This window comes from Thermobia domestica, chromosome 8, assembly GCF_964235325.1.
Source record: "Thermobia domestica chromosome 8, izTheDome1.hap1.1, whole genome shotgun sequence".
NCBI lineage: Eukaryota > Metazoa > Arthropoda > Insecta > Zygentoma > Lepismatidae > Thermobia > Thermobia domestica.
The window spans coordinates 58573898-58594642 of NC_137461.1; the positions used below are offsets into that span (position 1 = coordinate 58573898).

General features: G+C 36.2%; 1 long non-coding RNA gene across 4 annotated transcripts in view; it reads left to right on the plus strand.

Annotated features, from left to right (window-relative positions):
- Window positions 1–20745, plus strand: part of LOC145692931 (uncharacterized) — a 1320660-nt gene that overhangs the window by 156500 nt on the left and 1143415 nt on the right. Inside the window, exon 1 of one of the 4 annotated variants that reach the window (XR_014132668.1) lies at window positions 11976–12179. The exons of the other annotated variants lie outside the window; for them this stretch is intronic. This is a non-coding gene — a long non-coding RNA (uncharacterized LOC145692931). Of the gene's footprint in view, window positions 1–11975; window positions 12180–20745 lie in introns of those variants that run through there. 4 annotated transcript variants of the gene reach the window in all.

The following is a 20745-nucleotide window of genomic DNA, read 5'->3' on the forward strand; positions in this document are numbered from 1 at the left end:
CCAGTTTAATCGAAAATAGTGCGACGGGAACTTCATAAAATGAAATTCACGCTAGGGCCGCAATCGTCAAACCCCTGGACACAGCAGTAAATGCGAAGAGGCGTATCCAGTGGTGCAAGGACCACAAGGCGTGGGCTCATGAGCAGTGGAAACACGTAATGTGGTCCGATGAATCGACCTTCACCTTGTTTCCAACAACCGGTCGTGTTTACGTATGGAGAACAACGTCGCAGGTCTATGATACAGACTGTCTGCTCCCAACTGTAAAGCATGGGAGTGGTTCTGTTACAGTATGGGCAGTGATATCGTGGTTTTCTGCAGGTCCCATCATAGCCCTGCATGGAATGATGAATGCTAAGGCGTATGAGGCCACTTTGTGGGACCAGCTTCTACCCATGGCCCAAATATTGTTCCCTGATGGTGATGGCATCTACCAAGATGATTTGGCACCCTGTCACGCTGCAAAAACGGTGAAATCATGGTTTGAGGAGCATGACTAGGAGCCATCACACCTCCGCTGGTCCCAAAATTACCAGATCTGAACATCATAGAGCCATTGTGGTCTGAGTTAGAAAGGCGTGTTCGGTCTCATTACCCTCCACCAGCATCCCTTAAGGAACTGGAGCATGTTTTGGAGGAACAATGGTACAAAATTCCACACATCACGAATCAGGAGCTGCATACGTCCATTCCATGCAAGCTATTTTGGACGCAAAAGGAGGCCCCACACCATACTAGGTATGATTTTCACACTTTTGCAAACGTTTTACTTCCCACGATTATACCGGCTGGGCTAAAGGAGACGCTGATGATGAGAAATGAATGAAATGGTGGAATAAAGAAAGTGGAAGAAAATAGGATAACCCCAAGAAAATCTACGCACATGATGTTTGTCCACCACAAAGTCGTCTTATCTTGAAATTTGACATGCATTTCTCGTCTCGTGGATAAACACTATGACCCTGTTTTTTTGTTGGAGTTTAACCATTCTTTTCCGCGTCGAGGTTCTATTGTAGGGTCTATAAGACAAGCTAAGCAGGATTTGAACCCACTACTAGGATTTGTGTCCGACGGAATCGAAGTTGGGGCCACGAACACAGAAAACCGGTCCTTTAGTCACTTGGCCACGTAAGTACAAAGTTGAACGTGGAATTCGATTCACGTGAACTCTAATCAGGAATTAAATCAAAATCTCCTGCAACGATTGTTTCATCATGTATAAACTTTTTAAAATAATCTAAATTAGTATACGATTTTTTTTTAAAAAAATCAATTTTATTGCCATTATTATTGACTACTATTTTCCCTCCCAAAACCCCCTCCCTCTCTCAAAAGAAATAAAACATAACCTATCTGCATAAATAAATTATAGTTTCTTCTTTTGTTTATTGGCCGTACACAGCACTTCATTAGCAAACACATCAAATAAGAAATGAACAATAGGGTAAGGGGCAATCAATACATATTTAAATGCTAGAAAATGTATTGCTTTGTTACAAAACAGTTTTTTTATTCATTTTTTTCAAATAAAAAAACAAATACATGAATTGATTTTAATGAATATTCGATTTCAAATTAACAGTATATAGAAGCTTGGCACAAACGTTAACAATCCATCTGTTCAATAAATTAACGCCGTAATTCAATTTGGTTGACAATTCACAAACCTTGCGTGCGAAATACGGAGGCGGTATTAATTTATTTCCATAGCACAATGATTTGCCAATATGTATTGATAGATGGCAGGGACAACATTTGTAATATTTTTAAGACCTAACTTGCCTCCTTACCATATATTTAGTGTGTTCTTTTAAGGTCTAATGTGAAGTTCTAATTACTGCTAGTAGTGCTTTTGATTGTGGAGTTCGGAGCAAATAAATATTTCGTTATTTGCTTATATTTATTACTATATACTGAACATTAGCAAATGCGGTATGTATCAGATTACAAACTATTTTGTCATCGATATAAAAGCTTCCATAGATGTTACGGACATAGTAGTAACTAATAAAGTATATCTGTTGTGGAAAAGATTCGTCCTTCATTGCTTTTTAAGGAGTTTGGTTCATGTTGTTGCAAGCGCGCACACAGACATTTTTGTTGGTAAAAGCGCCCGATTTCTCTGTAAATTGGGAGGAGGGAGGCATTCAGATGCAGAAGCCATAAATGAATATTTTTAAGACAAATTGGGATTGAGTAAAGCCCGCTCCCCCCAGTGATTTTTAACGAATCATAAAGATTCTAACGATTCATATTAGCTCATAATGAATCGGAATCGCATGTTATAAAGATTTATGATGTAAGGAAGATTTAGTATAAGTAGTAGTAGTAGTAGTAGTAGCGGTAGTAGTAGTAGTAGTAGTAGTAGTAGTAGTAGTAGCAGTAGTGGTAGTGGTAGTAATAATAGTAGTAGTAGTAGAAGGAACGGGTTAGAAGCCCCGCAGGGGTTGGTTGGGTTCTGTTCTCGATATAAGTAGTAGTAGTAGCAGTAGTAGTAGTAGTAGTAGTAGTAGTAGTAGTAGTAGTAGTAGTAGTAGTAGTAGTAGTAGTAGTAGTAGTAGTAGTAATAGTAGTGACTGTTCCTGTTCCGGTGACAAAGAACTGGGAGGAGCGGGCTATACACAAGCCACAAATTGTATTCAAATTATGCTAACTATTGTATATTCATAAATACAATGCGGTGGCCCACATGAGCTTTGGGGTGCCAGGGGCCCCCGGCTCCCCAGGATCGGCGCCCTTGTTTGTTGGGAGGGGAGAACGTCCAATACTTCAAGCCACTACATCTATGTGGTACTGAGCGGGTATTATTCTCCGTTCGAAAAGACGATAAGTAATTGTAAAATACTTCCATCTATATTTTCAGAAAGAAAGAATGATAGAACTAGATTATTTTTTATAAGAGAAACTAGCAGCGTTCACCCCGCTTCGCTGCGGTCACCCCGGAACGCAATAAACTTTGTTACTTAGATAATTTTTACTTTTTCGCTTTCAAGTGATATGATAAAAACCATAGAAGATTGCAGTAAATGTTAACATTATATCGCCTGTCATTTATGTTAACCCGCCCCGCTTCGCTGCGGTCACCCCGGAAGTTTTCGCTTTCAAGTGATATGATAAAAACCATAGTAGATTGCAGTAAATGTTAACATTATATCGCCTGTCATTTATGTTAACCCGCCGAGTTACACGGTCATGCGGGTTGCATATAAATACGTTTATTTTTACCTATGATGAACTAACAAAGGATTTGTACGTTATGGACACTTGAATGGTCAATTATCTCAAGACACTGGTAATTAAAAATTAAAGTGATATGATAAAAACCATCTAGGGTCCAAATCCTAATAACCCCCCAAAAATAAAAGAAATTGGTTCAGCCGTATTAGCGTGATGAGGTAACAAAGGATTTGTGCGTTCTCTTTTATATATATAGAAGAAGATAATACAGACGAAGTGTAAGATCAAATTCTCATGCTACATCAATTATTTCCCTATTAAACAAATATACTTTTATTGAAAAAATGTACAAGAGTATGTTGAGTTAGGAAGTTTTTGGGGATTCTGGGCCCGGTGGACCCCCGTCCGTATGCCCCTGTATTATTGCCACCAACGATGGTTTCAGAAGATTTCTCCCTGGGGATAATTTCAATATACTGGGGATAAAAAGTGGTACTACGAAAGTACTAATAATCCACATAGGACATATGGCCCCAAGGGTAAATTCCACCTCCTAAAATTATCATTGTCTACCATTAGTCCCGATTGTAAAGGAAAAAAGGTCCCCCGTACCAATGTGGCTTTGTTGGAACTTTCAAACGCCCCACTTCCATACTTATTGATGAAGTTGGTAATTGTTATTATTACTGGAACTTAGTTCCTTCATTATTATACAAAGCCTTCAAGATGAGAGGAAATGTCATAACAGCTGCAGGCAGGTAGCAATGTGCCTGGAAATAGAAAACCTGAGCTCATTTTGAAATTGGTGAAGATGGACCTGTCAAGACAGCAACAAGTACCCAGAAATATACATTTAAATGTGAGTAGTAATCAACAGCAGTAGATCTAGGAGCTGAAGCAAGTACTTAAATTTGACCATATGATCTATATGATATAAATGGTCTCACTTTCCTTTTATCAATTAGATATATGAGCAGCTTAGACATACATAATGGTAATAGCCACTTTAGGCGAAATTTTGTTGCTAGGTAGAATGAGTTCGGATTGAAGCATAGAAGAGTATGTAGGTAGTTTAATTTCGCAAATATACGTATCTGCAGATGCTAGGCAGAAAACCGCTTCTCGCTATCTATTATAGCTATTGCCCTATAATGATCAACTTAAAAGCCCACAAATGGCTTATTCTAGCACTTCTGGTTTGAACAATATCATCACCGTCAAGAACTCGATTCTTAATTTTTTATCCTCTATATTGTAGCCAGAATTGATGTTGATCCATCAAAAGTAGTTCCTGTGAATGTTTGTTTCCCTGACGAACAGAAGACTCCAGCTGAATAACGAAAAGTTGAAGGAGCTGTTGCAGCAAATCTGCATCACATCGTTGAAGAACTGGCCAAGGAACTCCAGAGCAACCATTCGACGGTTAACTTTCATAGTAGGGAGGGGGTCTACGTAGTATGAATGAATATAATAGCAATATAATGAATATTCATGTATAATGTCAATGATATAGTTAAGACACATTGCTTTTCTGCTTTATAGTTAGGGCACATTACTTTTCTGCTTGCCCAATGAGCCTTTAAATAGTGTTTAGACTAAGTATTAATATATATATATATATATATATATATATATATATATATATATATATATATATATATATATATATATATATATATATATATATATATATATATATATATAACAATTGAATTATTGTACTTTAGAAAAACATGAAAACACTACCGCTCTTTTATTATTGAAAGAAAATTTCACAGAAAAAATGGTCTTTTTTTAGAACACTTCTCGGACCAAGTCCAAATTAACGCTGTTTGACTTCCGTACATTTCTGATCCCACATTAAGCTGTAGGCTAACGTCTCATATAGTCTTGTTGCTTACGTAAAGTGTAAAGAGAATATAATGTAGTATACATATGGTCTATAACTAGGTATAAATCCTTATGTTTAATTTACTGATGGTTAGTATTTCAAAGAAAATAGTAACAAGTTAATATAATGAAAGATTTAGAAAATGAATGTTGAGATATTCTAAAAGTATAAGCAAAATTTAACTTTTTCGCATCTAAAAAGTACCCCTTGCCCCCTTTACACTTCTCCACATTCCTCTGACCTACATTGATTTGTTTGAACTAATTTCACTCTTCAATAATATCATCCTAACAGAGGGGCAAGTACATCTGCAACAAACAGTAAGTACAAAAGTAGTAAAAGGTAAAGGAGGCATTTCTCATTCGCTTTACTTTGAACCTTTTTTTAAGGTGGATCACTAAATGTTCTCGGTGCTATGCTAAACTCTGCTTGAATAGTGCGGCATTGCCAGATAGTGTCGAGTGTTTACTGATGCCAGATAATAAAGGGAGTAATCATGGAATTCTGCCTAGATACTTTCTGGAGAACTTAGTTTTCGACCCTTACCGCGATTCCGCTTCTCGAACTGCAACGCTAGAATCCAGGAATTTTCTTATTGTGACTACTACAGCAAACGTACAAATTTGGTAACAATACATTATGGCGTATTGCGCAAATTTCGTCTCAAAATCTATTTCCTTAGATGTAAATTAATATTTAAATAAAATATGAAATTTTAGCACGAAAAACGGTCAAACAATATATATATTTCGTGATAAGGTTGTTACTTTAAAATACTTTACACATACAAATAAACATTTCATAAAACTGAGCACTTCTAGTAAGATCTAACAGCGAGTATCATCTTGTGTGCTCATTGTAAAACGAATCAAATATTTTCTTTTATTTTTTATATTTTTAGATATCACGAGACACAACCAAATGAATCAGTGTCTTGTAATGTAACTGAAACCATACTCTATCTCAGTGGCGTATTTACGATTTTGTTTCGGGGAGGGCTTTGCTAACTTTCGGGGGGGGGGCTTTGCCTGAAAATGCGAAAATTCTGCAAGATATTTCATATACTTTACCATAGTACGTAAGATTTCGGGTGGGGGCTTAAGCCCGGAAGCCCCCCCTAAATACGCCACTGTTCTATCTTATAGTACAATATTTATAATATGTAACGTTTCATTGCGCATTAGTTAAGGGAATGAGTTAAAATATGTACTGACTTCCGGGTGGTGATCCACCTTAATAAAGGTAAATTCTATAAGCAAACTTCTAAGAATCGTGATAATTAGTATTCTCTGGTAAACAAAGTATGGCTGTCACTAGTATGACATGTTGCATATTCGTCGTAAAGATGTTTCTGTTGCTGTAAGATGTTTCTATATAATGAATGAACTGAAACGAAATGTTTTTTTTTTCAGTTTAATGTTCCATCTTTATGGCTATTAGGCTACGGGAAACGGATGATTAAGACAAGTGAATAATGATGGGATAATTGATGGGATGATAATGTAGGAGGAAACTGAAGTAACCAGAGAAAACCCACGGACACAATGTTGTTCATCACAAAATTACTTTGCCGTGGATCGAACCAGGGACCTCACTCACCAGAGATAATCGCTCTCCGACTGAACCACCATTTTCCTATATAATTATAACGAATAACGATAATATAGTTGTTCTAGTTTCCTCATGTTGCTGTTTCCACTACTTAGTTTACCCTGTTCCACAGGACTTCGAACCGAGACCATGCGGATTAAAGGTTCGCGAGATAACTATAAGGCTTGTCACAGCCTCACACACATCGCCATCTTCCTCTTCTTCAAACGATGAGGGAAACTGTAGACTATTTTATTTTGGGGTTCAGGATGTCGCTTTCCAGATCCTCCTGATGTGGTTTCCTGAATGTATAAGGTATCCTGTAAAATACTATTCTATTGCCTGGATAATCAGACTGTAGATTGCGTAATTTCAATATAACATAGCTTCAACACATTAGTGAGCATACACAAAACTGTGGATGACGGATATACAGTAATATAGCTCCAATCGTATGAGAAGTACACACACGTGTATGAAGGCATCTAAAAGGCAACACTGACAACACAGGGGACATTTATACTTGGGGCCACAGACATGATTAATGAAAAGGATTCCAAACGCCAGATTCACATATAAAAGGTTCGGCATATATCTCGCTCGAACTATTAATCAACAAGGCGGCTTCCTTCCATAAAATCACCGTGACGAGGTAAACTATACTTCCACCTTGTTAGTTGCAGATGCTAATTTATAAACAATTCCTGTACTTAGCTCATATATGGTATTTAGTATAATACAATATAATCTCGACGTCATCATACTCACGTTCTAGTAAAAAACATAATAGTTAAATGAATTGTTGATAAATCATTCATTACAGACAAATACAATGATGGCATAAAACTAGAGCATATCGTTAGGTGAGGTTTTAGCAGTTGGGGGGCCCTTGACTTAATTTACTCGAACATAATTTCCCTTATGTTCATCTTCGAGCTATATTTTATCTTTTAATAATAATATTTAATTTCACTGAAAATGTTTAATTGCCTTTAATTAACTTACAACTTAGTTGTATCGTCATACGATCAACAAATCACTAGAACAGTATCACTTAATTCATAACTAACTATTTATCATGACAAGACAATTTCTATATCTTGTTCTTCTTTTTTTAAATCAACAACTTTTCTTCTTCTTTTACACTAATTAGATTTCGAATGTATATCTTTCCAGAATGATTACATATATAATGTGTTATACATTTTAAATTACAATAAATAATGATTTACTAAGATCTTATTAAAATTATTCGGAATATTTAACTCTAATTGAGTAGCGAATAACCTTTGACAAAAAATATTAACATTTTGTATTGTCGTATCTCCGGGACGGAGCTACTCAAGGAGATGTCAGAGTTTATTTCTCTGTACGGAACAAATCTAAAATTTGGTCCGTTACAGGCTATACCGGAGCATATTATATAATATCCATTTGTACGTGTTAAAGCACTATGTAAAGAATGAGAGACGTGGGAATAATGTACCGAAACGTAGTTGAAATTCTGAGTTTTGAAGGGATGCGGTTTCAGCGTCATACGGTAAGAAGAAGTAGAGTTCACGAAGACTATCAGCGTTTGTATAGTTGTTGATTAGGGATTGAAACATGTCTCCCTTGACAAACGAAATCAGAAAGAGAATGTGCACTGCACAACCGAGGGGATGCAAAATACTCACAGAAAGAGCAAAAGGCTTTGGAGTTGTAGCCATTTCTGCCCCCTCTTTCGTCTCTTGTGGACGCTTGGGACCAGCACTGAAAGGTCAAACTTTAGATTTGGGTTTAGGGCAAAATGTCAACTGATTCATCTTGTCCACTTCACTGTAATGTTTTCTTAGTTTGTGTAGTTCCAAAATTAGATAGTAGCGAGACAGAGAAAAGAAACATGAAGCTGATTATCTAGAAAGTTCCTTTTTAAAATAACACAAAAAGATAACCTCAATTTAGAATTTCTTTTACATCATTTAAGCAGTTTTCTAACTTGTAAGGAGGAAGGAGGCAACTGCCCTGCTATTTAAATTATCCACAGTTCGAGGAATTCCCAATTTAAGGTAAAATACGATACATGAATGTGTATCTGAGGCATGGAATATGTTCTTAATCCATATGATTTGATACATGAATGTATAGGTGAGGTATGGAATAGTTCCTTACTCGATATGACACGATACAAGAATGTATAGGTGAGGCATGGAATAGTTCCTTACTCGATATGACACGATACACGAATGTATAGGTGAGGCATGGAATAGATCCTTACTCGATATGACACGATACATGAATGTATAGATGAGGTATGGAATAGGTCCAACAACAATTAGAAAGAAAATTTAATGAAAAAATAATATTTGTCTATTTCGGTAAAATGTCTACTATTAGGGCCTTTCACGTAGTGTCGAACATTGTCCCTTTAAATTAACATGTAAAGTATGGAATAGGCCCACCATACTATTTCCAAAATAACTGAAAATAATTTAAAATGCTATTGCTGCCCCATTATTTGAATAACACATATTCCCTAAAATAAAGCATGTATGTAATCTAGGCCTTACTTCAATAAAAAGGTAACTAGAGCCCCTAAAGATAATCAAATTGTTTCTTAAGGTTTAAATTCTGGGAGAGTTACATTTCAAATTTTTCTAGGGGGGCAACTTTGTATTTTTCTAGTGGGGCAAATAGTAATGCTTACCCTCCCAGGAAAGATTTTAAGTTACGCCGCTGTCGTATATATTTACGTTCTCTGTTGTTTATATTTCAATAACAATAACTTAACGATTATTTCGCTGCTTACATGAATATGCTAAATTCTTTGGTGACATGACTGTAGTAAATCCTATTGATACATACACTCAAAATATATAAAAGGTAAGAAACGGATTTTGGCCTAAAACCTGAGTATTATGCAACCGCACACTACAACAGTGTATTGTGTGTTGTCGCCTTCAATTATTAGAGTTAAATCACAATAGAGAGTAAGCATCAAGACATGTTCGAGCTCATTTTCTTACGGCAGCTGGGCGGCTCTGGGACGGATTATAGGGTGGTCATTTCATCTCTCCTATAGTTAAAAACAATATATGGAAAGGAAAAAAATATGAATTTGGAGTGAAGAAATACGTAAATAGAAAAAAATAAATCTTTCAGCTTAATGTCCCGCGATTACGTATGTCTTTTGGGACATTAATATAATATTATTAACTAACCGATTGTATGTTGTGTGAATTCCCCTAAGTGTGACATACATACTCCTAACAGTGACATACGAACTTCCAACAAATGACGCACATACCACTTGTAATTATGATAAAAAGTGGAGATAACTATTGACTTTCTCTAGCCGTTGGGTTTCCACTTTGGAGAACCTTATATAACGATAGGATAAATAGGATTCTTTTTTTTTAATACTCATTTACGGGAGTTTAATCATTTTATTTAAATGGCATCAATCGGATGCGAGAAAACTTTTTAGCTATGGTTTCCAAAACTCATTTAGGAACGACCTTGCGAAAACAATAAAATTTTCTCTGTTACTAAGAAAAGTCTGGTTTTCTGAGTGGTTTTTATTGTATAGCATTACGCTATTAAACATCTTTTAGAATTATTAGACACGTATTAGAATTTCAATCACATTTTGATTTTTACTTTTAAAAAAACTAGTTTAGTGTCCGCCATATTGAATTTAACATGACGCTATGTATCCAGCGTTACTTCTGAAATTACGACAAATCTTTCCACTTTTTTCTCGCCAAATTGTACAAAAACGGTTTAGATTTTATGTGGGAATAAATAAATTCACATACTTGTGTGGAAATAATAAATTTATAAACTTACTTGGAAATAAAGAAATTTACCTAATTTACTTGGGAATAAAAAAATCTACAAACTTAGGTGGGAATGCAGAAATCTATATAATTACGTTGAAATTTGCATAGAATCATGCGAGGAATTTTCTTGGAAAGATTTTTAATTCAGTGGGTTTTTATGAGAGCAAGCGCCATGTAGAAAGGTCTCCTTAGAGAAAGTCCTATTGCACCCAGCATTATGTATGATTTGGCTATGCTGTTTTAATATTTAAAAAAAGAAAGAAAAACGTGCTGTTTGCTGTTAAAAAGAAGTAACAGTACTAACAAAATGTTAGTAAAATAATTTTAAATTTTTTTTATTGTTATCCCTACTATTTTTAATTTCTATGTTTCGAAATTTCTCTCCCTCGTTTCTTTCTTTCTTTCTTTCTTTTTTTTTCGAAATTTGTCAATAGGTAGGCTCTTTGGGAATTGAAGTCTAGAACATAGATCGTTATGATGAGTACCTTTGTTCCACACTTTCACATACAAACACAAATATACTTTCAAAAATTAATTTTCTCAATGTAAAACACACACACACACACACAAACCTATGCAGAACAAACTTCTCTCTCTCTCTCTTGCTTGGTAAGCTTTTTTTTTTTTTTTTTTTTTTAGCTTTATACCAAAATTAGTCTTGTTTCTTTTATTCATATAGACTATTCGTAGAAAGATCGTAACATTGTTTCTCCCTCTTTCTGTTTTTTTTCTAAACCTTACCAAAAAGTAAAAATTATATATGTACTACTTTCAGGGAAAATGCTGGAAAAATGAACCTTCTGTCCTAATTCTGAACAAAACACAAGAAAAGTAAAAAAAAATACTGTACCATATATATAAAATATGGATTTGTGTTTTTGTGTACATTTTTTTCGTAAGGTATCGTATGGAGGTGTGTCTCCGCAACACGGGTGTGTGTGTGAGGTTGTTGGGAGGAGGGGAGGGTATAGAGTGGAAGGGGCATAGAATGCTCCTCTGTTTTCCTGATCTATGAATACTGGCTAAAAGTTCTTTTGGGCTATACGTATCCATACATTCATTCATACATACATACATACATAAATATTGTACTCTCCTCTGTATCCAAAGCAGAAGAAATGTTGCTTCAGTTATGGAAATGGTAGAGTGTCTTTTGTCATGCACATATGAATACTTAGTGTGGCCGAACAATGCCTATCAGCAGTGGCACAATAGAAAACAATGGAGCGCATTGTGTTTTGTATCTGACTCCATTCTCTAACTTCTTGTAGCATGCTCCCCGCACATTACACTTGAATATCGCTAGCCCATACATGAAAGCGGCGAGCTGAACAGAAAGGAAAAGCTGCCAGTGGGGGGAAGGGGGGCCAGGCGGGGGGTTACAATGTTGCAGCAAAAGAGGGAATAGCTAAGAGGCGGGGGGCGGGTAAGAGAGAGAGAGGGTTACAAAATATACTTCATTTGAGCAAACACCCGACAATAGTTAACCCTGACATTTAGACACCTTTTGTAAGCTTTCGGTTGTACTTTAGTTTTAATCACGCCTGTGGTAAGGCAAGGTGGATAGTCTCATCGCTGGCGGTGTGTCGTTAGGCGTTTGTGAGGGTTGTATATATAAACAGTGCCGGGAGTGGAACCTGAGCCCCCTTAGGAAACATGTCCATATATAGAGAGAGAATATCGTTGCACCCAAGGGAAAGGTAAGTTTGTTTGAACACGATGTGTCAATTCTGTGCTCTTTCGATCCCTCTCCTGTGGGAAGTCATCATTGGGTAGCATAGCAATGGCTTTTGGGTGAGTGTTATATTTGGTTTGTATTTCCCACTTCACCTGCTGGCTGTGCTTTCCATTATTGTGTCAGAGAACATGTATGTGTGTATGTGTGTGCGTGTGTGTGTCTGCGCTAAAGTGACAAATGAGAGGAAGAAGTATCTGGTGAAGGAAGAATAGATGACGAGTTTCTATTGAGTTCTTTCACAGAAATTTCTTGAGGACAATAGTTAGGAGCGAGTTTGAAAAATGTTACATGTTCCGTGAGAATTGTCATTACAGCCTTTTAAAAAATGCTAAATTTTTGTATAACTTGAAACGGAAAATGTATTTTCGCTGCTTTATCTTTTACTTTAAACTCTCACACCAAAGCTTTGGTATTTCTCCAAAGATGCTAATGGTGTATGTCCTCCATGTTCTCCAAGTGGCGTTCACCATAACCAAAATCTAATAACTGACAGTATTCTTTGTCTTTGACTTTATTAGAAAATTTTGCTAGGGGTGAGGACATGGTCCTTTACCTCTAAGAATTGAAAGTACCTTTTAGAAGATCTTGTTATACTCATGTTTATTCTCATTTTTAGGCACATTATGAGTAATGTTGTCGTACGAGACGAGATTTAAAGCTGTCTCGGCACGAAAAGCTGTCGTAAAATGTGGTATCTCGTCTCATCTGAATCATGTTACGAGAAGGCTTTTTTCGTCTCGTCTCGTTGGCAGCACAAATTTTGATTCCTCTGCCCGTGTTTGCTCTGGCACTATATTTAGTAAAATAACAGTTGCTTCTTCGCTTACTGCATTTGAGGTTTCATCTCTGAATTTCAAAGGTGTAATTTGAGAGTTCACGCCCACAATCACAGTGTAGCAACGACTTTATGGCATCCAAGCTTCAAAGCCAGATTCAGGAAACAAAAAGGCAGGGGAGTAGCGAAGTACAGTCAGTATTAGATGTACAAAATGCAAATGAATCACAAATTCGCTTTGCGTAAGCTGCAATAAATTTAACACATTACTGTCATCCAAGGAAAACTTTCGGGGCAGGGAAGAAGAGGCAACTGCTTTTTAGAAATGGGGTGCTCCTGTTGTTACGCTTATGTTCTTTGTTCATAATGTGTCAAAATGATGAAGTTCAGGAGCGCATTCCTTTACTTTTTGTTGACACAGTACATATATACCTACCACTGTAACACGTTGCCATATTTGAAAGCTTGGAAAGAAAATAAGCCGATCGTTATGATCTGTTTTTGATTAGTCAATGAGAAATGGCGAAAAGTATTTCTCTTCCATAAGGGATTTTACTTTCCCTCAAAGATTAGATGGACTTTACAATTATATAACTTCTCTCTAGCAATTTTAACAATTTAGAGGATTTATGTGATCTCTTAATAGTATCTTACGTTGTCTAGTACCCACTGTGGCCCTTCCAGACAAGCAATAACGCAGCAAAATTATTCCAGAACATTCTCTAGTTGTACTATTTGCTACATGATGGCTCTATATACTTCGACTAACCTAGCATAATTAACATTTTGCGTCATTCCTCCACTCCCCACAAGATGGCAGTGGCGCTTCAGTATTTTGGTATTATGAGCGGCTCTTGGGACATGGTGGAGAAGTCAGTGCACTTTTAGGCTAAAAAGTTTGGATACCCCTGCTATAAAGCACGATACGATGAAATCGAAAATTGAAACTGCATGCAGTAAACTCCCAATATTGAAACGGGAAGCAGTAAATGTATTATTTCTGGGAGCAATAGAGGGATGAAGTCGTAGATGGAACTGGTTCTTAGGACATTGATTTCATACAAGGGCCAAGACATAGCTAGCTCAAAATATCAACATACTGTAGCGCCAGTGCCATCTTGTGGGAAGCGGTGGAATTACGAAAAACGTCAATTATGCTATTAGGTTAGTCGAAGTATATAACACCATCGTGTAGCAAGTAGCAGAACTAGAGCATGTTTTGGAAAAGTTTTGCTGCGTAATTGCTTGTCTGGAAGATTCGAATATACTTTCGAGTGTTTTCGAATATACTCTACGCACCGAGGACACGTGGTATAAATACGGGAGACAATTGAGCGTTGGATAGTTCCACGTTTTGAGTTCGGAGCAAGTGCGAACTGAAAAGCGAAATATAGTGCGACTATAGTTTCTTAGGGAAAATACAGCGTGTTTAATTGTGAGTCGATAAACCAGAGCTATGAATTAGAAAATATTCGAATATTAGAAAATATGAATCTTTGTAAAGCGTGTTGAAGTCTCAGCAATTGTTGTTTAAGAAAGTTAATGATGAACAAGAAGCAGCAACTCGTTCTGGTTTCCGCATGGCTCATTGAATGGCGGAACATGGGAAACCATTTACGAACACCAAATTAATCAAGGATTGCATGATTGCAACAGCAGAGAAATGTGTACAGAAAAAACTAATTTGTTTAAAAACATCAGTTTGTCAGTGAAACCTGTGGCTCAAAGAGTAGAAGATATTGGAGAAAATACGAAGCGCACGTAAAAAGCGCGTTCCTTTATCTGCTCTTTCCAAGATTACGATGATTACTGAGAATAAGAGAAGCAAACTATGGCTTACAGAACATAAAGATAAAATTGAGTGTCATGCATCATCGATAACGTGCAGCTTCTGGTTGTTACGTTCACTGAGAATGAGAAGAGCAAACTATGACTCACTGAGCATTGAGATGGAAACAACTATCATATACCATCAGTACAAATCCCAGCTTTCTTTACCTGCCCTTTCTGTTGATTGTTACTTACTGAGGATGAGAAGAGCAAACTATGACTGCTATAGACCAAGAGTATAACTTGCAACTTCCTTTATCTGCTCTTTTCTATTGGTTGTTATTGTGCTGAGAATGAGAGGGGCAAACTATGGCTCACGGAACATCAAGATAGAAATGAGTGCCGTACACCATCCATACAATGTTCTTCTGGTTGTTACGTTCACTAACAATGAGAGAAGCAAGCTATGACTTACGAAGTATCGAGATGAAAACAACTGCCATACATCATTCATACAACTGCTTATTTTATCTCCTCTTCTTTCTGGTTGTAATGTTCACTGAAAATGAGAAGAGCAGACTATGACTCACGGAACATCAAGATGGAAACGACTGCCGCAAACCGTACGTCTCATATAGTCTCGCTGCTGAACGGGACGTTAAACTCAAAATCAACTTCAACTGCCGCAGACCGTCAGTGCAACTTGCAAGTTCATTCATCTGCTCTTTCTATTGGTTGTTATGCTTACTGAGAATGAGAGGGGCAAACTGTGACTCACAGAGCATCGAATTGGAAAGGACTGCTATAGACCATCAGTACAACTTCTAACTTTTTTTATCTGCTCTTTCTCTTGATTGTTATGCTTACTGAGAATGAGAGGAGTAAACTATGACTCAAAAAGGATCTAGATGGAAACGACTTCCATAGACCATCCATACATCTGCTTACTTGATCTCCTCTTCCTTCTGTTGTTATGCTCACTGAAAATACGATGAGCGAACTATGACTCGCCGAGCATCGAAAAGGAAACGGCTGCTACATACCATCAGTGCAACTTGCAACTTCCTTTTTCTGCTCCTTCTATTGGTTGCTATGCTTATGAGAATGGGAGAGGCAAATTATAACTCACAGAACAAAGAGGTGGAAATGATTGTCAATTCAACTTGCAACTTCCTTTATCTGCTCTTTCTATTGGTTGTTATGCTTACTGAGAATAAGAGGAGTGAGCTATGACTCACATGGCATCAAGAAGGAAACGACTGCTATAGACCATCAATACAACTTGCAACTACCTTTATGTGCTCTTTCTATTGGTTATTATGCTTACTGAAAATAAGAGGAATAAACCATAACTCACAGGGCATCAAGATGGAAACGACTGCTATAGACCAGCAATACAACTTGCAACTACCTTTATGTGTTCTTTCTATTGGTTATTATGCTTACTGAAAATAAGAGGAATAAACCATAACTCACAGGGCATCAAGATAGAAACGACTGCTATAAACCATCAATACAACTTGCAACTTCCTTTATGTGCTCTTTCTATTGGTTATTATGCTTACTGAAAATAAGAGGAATAAACCATAACTCACAGGGCATCAAGATGGAAACGACTGCTATAGACCAGCAATACAACTTGCAACTTCCTTTATGTGTTCTTTCTATTGGTTGCTATGCTTACTGAGAACGAGAGAAGTAAACTATGACTCACAGAGCATCGAGATAGAAATGACTGGTATAGACCACCACTGCAGCTTGTTCCGTCTGCTCTGCTACTGCATCCTATGTTTGGTGAGAATGGAAGGCTCAAACAATGGCACAGAGGACCAAGTTGGACATGTCTGTATATTTGAGCACTAATTTCTTGTATGGAATGTTGGAAACTGTAGAGCAGTCATTCTAACTAAATGCCATGTGACTACGTCCCGATTAATCGAGAGTGTAGCGATTTCAGAATACAAAATATTCTCCCGAATTTTTAAAAACAATAACACCTTTTGTTCCGAAATTTTATTACAAGAGATATAACCTTTATGATTTACTTTAGCACAATGTTTAATTTAAAACGCAGCAATGGCAGGTCATGGCGGGAGTCACGTCGCCAAAAATTGTCATTTTTGGTACATGCTGGATGTAGGTATGCAGAAACTAGTGTAAAATTCCTCTCAATTTGTAGCGATAAGATATTGTTTTCCGATGTGATGTCCTCAAGAGCCACCACTGCTGCTTAATTTAAATTAATCATTGTGGTAAAGTAAGTATCAAAAATTATACATGTACGTAATAAAGAATCTGCTGATCAGTTATCATTTTAACTCTAAGTACTAGAGTGTCATTGGAGTGACTAGGACATTTTGCTAGGAAAGGCATTGTTCTTAGAAGAAATCAAACAGCTGTTTGGGAAAATCAAACCACAACAGGAATCAACTGTTAGAAAAAATCAAACAACCGTTAGGGAAGATAAAAGAACAATAGAAATAAACCGTTAGAAGAAATCAAACGACTGTTAGGTGAAATCAAACAACAATAGAAATCAACTGTTAGAAGAAATCAAAAACTGCTAGGGAAAATCGAATAACAATAAAAGTAAACTGTTAGAAGAAATCAAACAACTGTTTGAAGAAATCAAATAACAATAGAAATCAACTGTTAGAAGCTTCAAACAACTGTTAGTAGGAAAGAAATCAAAAGTTTAAAAAAATCAGTCAACTGTTAGAAAGTCAGAAATAAATCAACTATTAGGAAAATCAAACAATAATAGAAATCAACTGTTAGAAGAAATCAAACAATAATAAAAAAACAACTGTTAGAAGAAATCAAACAACTGTTAGGAGAAATGAAATAACAATAGAAATCAACTCTAAGAAGAAATAAAAAAAACCGTTAGGGGAGATAAAACAACAATACAATCAAATAACTGCTAGGGGAAATCGAATAACAATAAAAGTCAACTGTTAGAAGAAATCAAACAACTGTTAGGAGAAATCAAATAAAAATAGAAATCAATTGTTAGAAGAAATCAAACAACTATTAGGAGAAATTAAACAACAATGGAAATCAACTGTTAGGAGAAATCAGTCAACTGTTAGAAAATCAGAAATAAATCAACTGATATGAGAAATCAAACAACAATAGAATAGAAATCAACTGTTAGGAGAAATCAAACAACAATAGAATAGGAATCAACTGTTAGGAGAAATCAAACAACAACAGAAATCAACTGTTAGATGAGAAATAAATCGACTGTTAGAAGAAATCAAACAACAATAGAAATCAAGCAACAATTATTAACTGCATCAGAATGGAAACGAATGAGGTACCTTTTACCGTCATAGAGGTTCAATTTTCTCGAAGTCTACGCAGTAAACTTAATCCTCCATTTTGTTCAGCTCGATGTGATCTGTCGACTGATATGTATCTCATCTTTGGACATAATTTTAGTATAACAGAAACTAAAGTTTAAGATTTAATGATAATTTTAGGTTCTATCTCGTTTAGCATATTATGTTGCCTAATGTTATCTTGCTAGGGTCATAATGAACAGGTAGACGGGGGTATATTACAGTATTAGTTTCACTGTAACACTGTAAGTAGCGTGATACAATTTTTTCTGGATTTTCTCGAAAACTATGTGTGAGCTTTTACACTGACATACGTCATTTTCTACAGCTTAATGAGATCTATTGTTCGGTATAGATCTCATCTTTGTACACTTTTTTCGTTAAATGCTAACAAGATTGTAGAATCTATGTACCGTATGTGAAAAATAAATTGTCGATTAGCAGATCTGTTGTTCTTTGTGTTCTCCTAATGATGACACACATACAGAAAGATACACAAATACTCGGTGACACACATACAGAAAGAGACAAAATACTCAGTGACACATACATACGGAAATAGATATAAATACTCAATGACACACAATATATGGAAATAGATACAAATACTCAGTCATACACACACATACACACTCTCACACACAGAGACACAAATACTCAGTGACACACACACCCATATATATATACATACGGAAAGAAACACACATACTCAGTGACACGCATATACGGATAGAGATGCAAATACTCAGTAGCATACACATACGGAAAGAGAGACAAATACTCCTAGCAATAACATACATACCATTTGTTATTATGCAAAATGCACGCTGTAACATCACCGTCACTTACACAACTTCTTGCTGCCATTTTCCTACAAACGCAAGAGGCCGCGGTGGCTCAGTGGTAGAGCGTTCACCTCTGGTGCAGGGGTCCCTGGTTCGATCCCAGCTTGCACCACGAGAACTTTGTGGTGGACAAACACCGTGTGCATGGGCTTTCTCGGGGTTCTCCCGTTTCCTCCTACTTTCTTCATTCCACCCTTTTGAAATGAATCGCATAATAATAATAATAATAATAATAATAATAATAATAATAATAATAATAATAATAATAATAATAATAATAATAATAATAATAATAATATGCGATAGGAGAGAAATTTCATAAAAGTGATTTAATATGAAAAGGTAGTCATTATTTCAGGCTGGAAGGCAGGACTAAACGTAGTGGAGGGAAACAAATTTGTGTCAGAGCTAAATTCTTTAGTTTATCTACGAATAAACTTCTGACTGATACTACTACTACTACTACTACTATTATTATTATTATTATTATTATTATTATTATTATTATTATTATTATTATTATTATTATTATTATTATTATTATTATTATTATTATTATTATTATTATTATGGGGTTTTCTGCATGTTACTGTTGTAGAAAAATAGAGTTAATATTTGATAGGGAGAATGCCTCTTCTCATTCTTAGTCTGAGTAGCACAGTTTATAAAGATACACGAATTTCACTTTAAGATGGTAACTATTTTCCCAAACAACATAGTAGTATCTTTGCCAAATTCCCATTGTGCAAATGAGACACTAATCCAGAAAAGTGTAATATATAATGCTGTTTACGGTATATTTGTGCAAAACCTCATATAGTGTTACGAATGGACTGTCAAGAGCCCTCGAAATGTCCCAAATTCTAAAACCGTAGTCTAAAAGAGAGATATAGAATTCGTTCTTACAATTTTTCAATATTGTCATCGTGTAAAAAGAGGGGATATATTTCGTTTCATTATTCGATATCATACAGAGTATAAGTGGTATATGGACCATCATGTAAGATGTTGCTTCATAATAGAACTAAAGAATTAGTGAATGCCCAAAAGGGACTCTTTAAAAAAAAATGTAACTTTGTGGGTGGTCGAAACTTTGTGTGTGTGTCAACCTGATTATTGTTCGCGTGTGCGATGCAATTTGTTACTTTGTAATAGGGTAAGCTGCTTGCTGCCTTACGTAAGGAGGGGAATTTTGGGAAACGACTTTTAGAACAGTGGTTCTGTGTGTACCCATGCAAGGACGAGAGGGAAAAAAGAGAGAGGACACCTTGTTATAATGTAATGAGGCAGAGGTTCATTTAATACTGGTACTAGTATACATTGACATCAACAAAATGGAGTTTGAGGACAAAAAATATATTGGTTTTACTGAAAAATCGTGGAATGTGCGACTGAAGCAGATGTGTTATCTGAGCTTCCCTCCCCCTTCTCACTTTCTTATAACGTGTGTCTAGCTATACACGCGCAGGGTCATAGGAGAGAATATACACACAGCTTGAGTCCTTTTGAGGTCGAAATCCCTGTGTATTTTTCCCCGTTTTCCTTTCTTGGTAGAAATGTAGGTAAGAAGAACTTTTGCTTTTGGAATTTACTAGTTTATTCTGAGTATATATAGGTGGGTGCAAGTAAAAGATCTTTAAGACTGAAATTCGTTCAGTTCGTTTTTACCCCTCTTCTCCACCCCCACCCTCTTGTTAGTGGAGATGTAGCACAAGAGACTACGAAGGAAACCGTGCCGTGTAGGTGTTTGGATACAGAACGCGACCACTTACCCCCCACCGACACGGAAAACCT